The sequence below is a fragment of the Rhinopithecus roxellana genome, chromosome 6 (genome assembly GCF_007565055.1).
Source record: "Rhinopithecus roxellana isolate Shanxi Qingling chromosome 6, ASM756505v1, whole genome shotgun sequence".
NCBI classification, from domain to species: Eukaryota; Metazoa; Chordata; class Mammalia; order Primates; family Cercopithecidae; genus Rhinopithecus; species Rhinopithecus roxellana.
In genome coordinates this window covers 138,631,204-138,638,173 of record NC_044554.1, presented here as the reverse complement: position 1 = coordinate 138,638,173, position 6,970 = coordinate 138,631,204, and positions in this window count along the sequence as shown.

Below are 6,970 nucleotides of genomic sequence, written 5' to 3'. Positions count from 1 at the left end.
TAAATTGTTTCTTTGTGTGTGCTTGTCATTAGCATCAAATATAGACAATTTAATTATATCTAAGCTTCCTATTCAAAAAAGAAAAAACCTAGTAAAAGTCAGACCACAAGCATAAAGACAAGATTTCCCATTCTGAAACTTCACCTCCTACACTCTGAGATATTAGAGGATGAAACTTGAAGTGATTTCTACATTTAGCAAATTTAGGTCTAGCCTAAGAATAGTAAATAAATGGCAACAATCTTAAGAGAGAGTAAGAAACTAAAGGCCGGCCGGGTGCGGTGGCTCAAGCCTGTAATCCCAGCACTTTGGGAGGCCGAGGCGGGCGGATCACGAGGTCAGGAGATCGAGACCATCCTGGCTAACACGGTGAAACCCCGTCTCTACTAAAAAAAATACAAAAAACTAGCCGGGCGAGGTGGCGGGCGCCTGTAGTCCCGGCTACTCGGGAGGCTGAGGCAGGAGAATGGCGTAAACCCGGGAGGCGGAGTTTGCAGTGAGCTGAGATCTGGCCACTGCACTCCAGCCTGGGTGACAGAGTGAGACTCCTTCTCAAAAAAAAAAAAAAAAAAAAAAAGAAACTAAAGGCCGAAAGAAATGTTTGAGGCCGGGCGCGGTGGCTCACACCTGTAATCCCAGCACTTTGGGAGGCCGAGGCGTGTGGATCACAAGGTCAGGAGATCGAGACCACGGTGAAACCCCGTCTCTACTAAAAATACAAAAAAAAAAAATTAGCCGGGAGCGGTGGCCGGCGCCTGTAGTCCCAGCTACTCAGGAGGCCGAGGCAGGAGAATGGCATGATCCCGGGAGGCGGAGCTTGCGGTGAGCCGAGATCGCGCCACTGCACTCCAGCCAGCGGCACAGAGGGAGACTGCGTCTCAGAAAAAAAAAAAAAAAAAACAAAAAAAGAAATGTTTGAGTACTGATGTCTATAAAAGATAACTGGTAATGTAAACTCAAACCTTATTGGAGCTACCACTTTGCCAATAACCGTATAATAACCAATGGTCAATAACCATATAATACGTGCTTAACATATTAATCATCAGAGATGGAAATTAAAACTATAAATAGTTATCAATACACAACAGAACGTTTAATAAAAAAAAATACAAAGCAATTGTGAGCATATAGAGCCACTGGAACTTTTATATATGGCTAGTAGGAGTAACTAACGATTGATACAGCTTCCTAAAGTGCTGGAGATATTCCATATTGATATTGATCAACAGATACAGATCTGTATGGTGGTTACACAGGAGTCTACATTTATAAAAATTGATTGATTTCTATATTTAAGAATTGTGCACAGAACTACTAAGAGTAGGGGCTTAGAGCTTTAAAATAGTACATTCTAAAATATAATTCATCTTTCTTTTCTTATCTGAGCTTCTTTAGAATGCACCAGAATAACATTTCATGTGATAGAGTCAAGTTGGAAAGAGTCACCAAGAGCTTAATTTGAATTAATTATTGTGTTTGCAGAAAAGAAGCTACGCTATAATTGTGTTTGGGCAGTAAGTATATTTAGCTCTTGTGAATGTCCTTCTGTTTACTTAATATAATAACTTATAAAAATGAGTTGCAGTGTTTCTCACTGATGAAAGAATTATTCAAAAATAAATAAATCTGAGGCCAGGCGCAGTGGCTCACTCCTGTAACCCTAGCGCTTTGGGAGGCTGAGGCAGGCAGATCACGAGGTCAGGAGTTTGAGATCAGCCTGGCCAATATAGCAAAACCCCATCTGTACTAAAAATACAAATATTAGCCGGGCATGTGGTGTGCATCTGTAGTACCAGCTACTCAAGAGGCTGAGGCAGGATAATTGCTTGAACCTGGGAGGCAGAGTTTGCAGTGAGCCAAGATCGCACCACTGCACTCTAGCCAGGGCAACAGAGTGAGACTCCATTTCAAAATAAATAATTAAATTTGGGGCCGGGTGCATTGGCTCATGCACATAATCCCAGCACTTTCGGAGGCCAAGGTGGGGGAGGATTGTTTGATCCAGGAGTTCAAGACCAGCCTGGACAAAATAGGGAGAATTCATCTCTTCAAAAAAATTTTAAAATTAGCCAGGCACGGTAGTGTGCACCTGTAGTCCCAGCTACTCCAGAGGCCAAGGTGGCAGAATCAGTTGAGCCCAGGAGGTCAGGGCCACAGTAAGCCATGATCATACCCCTGCATTCCAGCCTGGGTGACAGAGAAAAACCATGTCTCAAATAAATAAATAAATAAATAGCATTCACTCTATTTACTACTAAGGTGAAAGAGGTATGACCTGAGTCAACAAATAGATTTAATTGAGGAGTGGCCTTGCCGTTATGGAATTCTATAGCAAATTCTAGTTAAAATGACTTGTACTCCATAATTCTCCTGAAAAGTGGAGTTTTATAAAGACAACAGTCATTTAGAAAAGTATAGTAATGTGTGTGCCAGAGTTTCACAACCTCAAGGATCTGAATTTTCAAGTCACTGCAAAAAGGACACGTTCTTGGGACTTTACTAATTCCCTGAGACAGATACTTTGGGGTGAGGGGGAGGATGTTCATCCTTTCTACCATCTCCCTTCTCTGAAAACTGTACAGCTGCCCTGTATCTGGGTGGGCCCTAGCACCAGCCACAACTGCAATCAATACTTTCACTTACTCCAAACTGCTCTAAACATCTACCTCCCTTAGAAAGAAGTACTAGAAATAAAAGCAATCCTACTCTTCAGTTATTACTAAAATAAAAATTAAAGAATCATAGAAGACCAACTAGAACATCTAGTACTATACAAATAATTCATCTAAAGAAAGGAGAAGGGAGGCTAGGCATGGTGGCTCACACTTGTAATTCCAGCACTTTGGGAGGCCGAAGTGGGTGGATCACCTGAGGTCAGGAGTTCAAGACCAGCCTAGCCAACATGGTGAAAACCCATCTCTACTAAAAATACAAAATTTAGCTGGGTGGGGTGGCAGGCACTTGTAATCCCAGCTACTCAGGAGGCTGAAGCAGAGAATCGCTCAAATCCGGGAGGTGAAGGTTGCAGTGTGTTGAGATCACATCACTGTACTCCAGCATGGGCAGCAAGGGTGAAATTCCATCCCCCCAAAAAATAAAATAAAATAAATAAATAAATAAAATTAAAAAAAAAGAAAGGAGAAGGGAAGAAAGAAAAACTCTAATCCTGTCTTGAGAAATTTTTTCAATTGAATGAAAAGAGAAATTAATCAGCAAAGGAGGGAAGAGGGATTCATGCAAAATTAAATGTAAAAAGCTGTACTTTTTATTCATGACATCACCTGAGGGGAGCTTATAAGAGAGAAGAGAGCATTACTGAGCCAGAAACCCCGCACCATGGGAGAGTAGGTAACTTAGGTCATGACATTTTTGGAGGTGCAACCACCATAAGAGAGTAAGCTTTAAGAATCTCTGCTGGGCCCAGTACAGTGGCTTATACCTGTAATCCCAGCACTTTTAGAGGTCAAGGTGGGAGGATTGCTTGAGGCCAGGAGTTTGAGATCAGCCAAGACAATAAAGCAGACCTCATCTCTGCAAAAAATTAAAAAAAAAAAAAATAGCCAGGTGTGGTGATATGTGCCTATAGTACTAGCTGCTCAGGAGGCTGAGACAGGAGGATCTCTTGAGCCCAGGAGGTCAAGGCTGCAATGAGATATAATCATGCCACTGCACTCCAGCCTAGGCCACAGAGCAAGACTGTCTCTAAAATAAAATAAAGTAATAAAAATAAAAAGAATCTCCACTGATACTAGGTGCTGCTCACTTTCAGTGTGTGACTCTATAAAGCTCATGGCCTGCCACTCCCCTGCACCAAAACTCCTGCCCTCCACTTCCTTTTTCTTTTGTTTTTTATACAGAAAAAGTAGAAGGTATACTCTAAAACGCAAGGAAAATGCTCTAGTTTCAGGGTTTACCCCAACTCTTTTGTGTTTACTTAATAAACAATCAATAATAAGTATTCTTCTAATGATAGATCTTGGACAAGGAAGCCTATAAAGGGAAATAAAACAGATATTTTGAAAGTGTTATGTGGCCAGGTGCAGTGGCTGACACCTGTAATCCCAACACTTTGGGCAGCTGAGGCGGGCAGATCACTTGAGGCCAGGAGTTCAAGACCAGCCTGGACAACACGGCACAACCCTGTCCCTACTAAAAATACAAAAAATCAGCAGAGTGTGGTGGTGCACAACTGTAATTTCAGCTACTTCAGAGGCTGAGGCACAAGAATCACTTCAACGCAGGATGCTGGAGGTTGCAGTGAACGAAGAGTACATCACTGCACTCCAACCTGGGTGACAGAGCAAGACTCTGTCTCAGAAAACCAAAAGAAAGTGTTGTGTGATGAATTATTTTATTTGCCAACCTGACTGGGCCATGGGGTGCCCACATATTTGGGCAAACATTCTCTGTGTGTTTCTTTGAAGGTGCTATTTGATGAGATTAACATTTAAATTTGTAGGCAGACTAAAGCAAATTGCTCTCCATAAGGTGGGTGGTCTAGAAGGTATCTACATTTAGGAATACATTGCTTTATCAATTAGGTAAAGGCCTGAACAAAGCAAAAGGCTGGCCTACCCCCAGAGTAAAAAAGAGTTCTCCTGCCTGCGGACTTTCAGACTGAAACATCGGCTCTGCAGATTTTGAACTTACCAGTCTCCATAATCACAGGAGCCAATTCCTTATAATATATAATAAATACACATACCCTGTTGGTTCCATTTCCACAGAGAACCTGACTAATCAAGTTGGCTTCCAAGGGCTTAAAAGTCATGGAGGGAGGGGCGGAGCAAGATGGCCAAATAGGAACAACTCCAATCTCCAGCTCCCAGCACGAGCGACACAGAAGACATGTGATTTCTGCATTTTCAACTGAGGTACTGGGGTCATCTCACTAGGGAGTGCTGGACAATCGGTGCTGGTCAGCTGCTGCAGCCTGACCAGCAAGAGCTGAAGCAGGGTAAGGCATCGCCTCACCTGGGAAGCGCAAGGGGGAAGGGAATCCCTTTTCCTACCCAGGGGAACTGAGACACACAACACCTGGAAAATCGGGTAACTCCCACCCCAATAATGCACTGTACCAAGGGTCTTAACAAACGGGCACACCAGGAGATTATATCCCACACCTGGCCAGGAGGGTCCCATGCCCACCCACGGAGCCTCCCTCATTGCTAGCACAGCAGTCTGTGATCTAACTGCAAGGCAGCAGTGAGGCTGGGGAAGGGGCATCCGCCATTGCTGAGGCTTAAGTAGGTAAACAAAGCCACTGGGAAGCTCGAATTGGGTGGAGCTCACAGCAGCTCAAGGAGCCCTGCCTGTCTCTGTAGACTCCACCTCTGGAGACAGGGCACAGCTAATCAACAACAACAACAACAACAACAACAAAGCAGCAGAAACCTCTGCAGATGCAAATGACTCTGACAGCTTTGAAGAGAGCAGTGGATCTCCCAACACGGAGGTTGAGATCTGAGAACGGACAGACTGGCTCCTCAAGTGGGTCCCTGACCCCTGAGTAGCCTAACTGGGAGACATCTCCCACTAGGGGCAGACCGACACCCCACACCTCACACGGTGGAGTACACCCCTGAGAGGAAGCTTCCAAAGCAAGAATCAGACAGGTGCACTCACTGTTCAGCAGTATTCTATCTTCTGCAGCCTCTGCTGCTGAAACCCAGGCAAACAGGGTCTGGAGTGGACCTCAAGCAATCTCCAACAGACCTATAGCTGAGGGTCCTGACTGTTAGAAGGAAAACTAACAAACAGGAAGGACACCCACACCAAAACCCCATCACTATGTCACCATCATCAAAGACTAGAGGCAGATAAAACCACAAAGATGGGGAAAAAGCAGGGCAGAAAAGCTGGAGATTCAAAAAATAAGAGCGCATCTGCCCCTGAAAAGGAGCACAGCTCATCGTCAGCAATGGATCAAAGCTGGATGGAGAATGACTTTGACGAGATGAGAGAAGAAGGCTTCAGTCCATCAAACTTCTCAGAGCTAAAGGAGGAATTACGTACCCAGCGCAAAGAAACTAAAAATCTTGAAAAAAGACTGGAAGAATTGATAACTAGAATAACTAATGCAGAGAAGGCCATAAACGAACTGACAGAGATGAAAACCATGACACAAGAAATACGTGACAAATGCACAAACTTCAGTAACTGACTCGATCAACTGGAAGAAAGAGTATCAGCGATTGAGGATCAAATGAATGAAATGAAGCGAGAAGAGAAAGCTAAAGAAAAAAGAAGAAAAAGAAATGAACAAAGCCTGCAAGAAGTATGGGATTATGTAAAAAGACCAAACCTAGGTGTGATTGGAGTGCCTGAAAGTGAGGGGGAAAATGGAACTAAGTTAGAAAACACTCTTCAGGATATCATCCAGGAGAACTTCCCCAACCTAGTAGGGCAGGCCAACATTCAAATTCAGGAAATACAGAGAACACCATAAAGATATTCCTCGAGAAGAGCAACTCCAAGACACATAATTGCCAGATTCACCAAAGTTGAAAGGAAGGAAAAAATCTTAAGGGCAGCCAGAGAGAAAGATCGGGTTACCCACAAAGGGAAGCCCATCAGACTAACAGCAGATCTCTCGGCAGAAACTCTACAAGCCAGAAGAGAGTGGGGGCCAATATTTAACGTTCTTAAAGAAAAGAATTTTCAACCCAGAATTTCATATCCAGCCAAACTAAGTTTCATAAGTGAAGGAGAAATAAAATCCTTTACAGATAAGCAAATGCTTAGAGATTTTGTCACCACCAGGCCTGCCTTACAAGAGACCCTGAAGGAAGCCCTAAACATGGAAAGGAACAACCGGTACCAGCCATTGCAGAAACATGCCAAAATGTAAAGACCATCGAGGCTAGGAAGAAACGGTATCAACTAACGAGCAAAATAACCAGTTAATATCATAATGACAGGATCAAGTTCACACATAACAATATTAACCTTAAATGTAAATGGACTA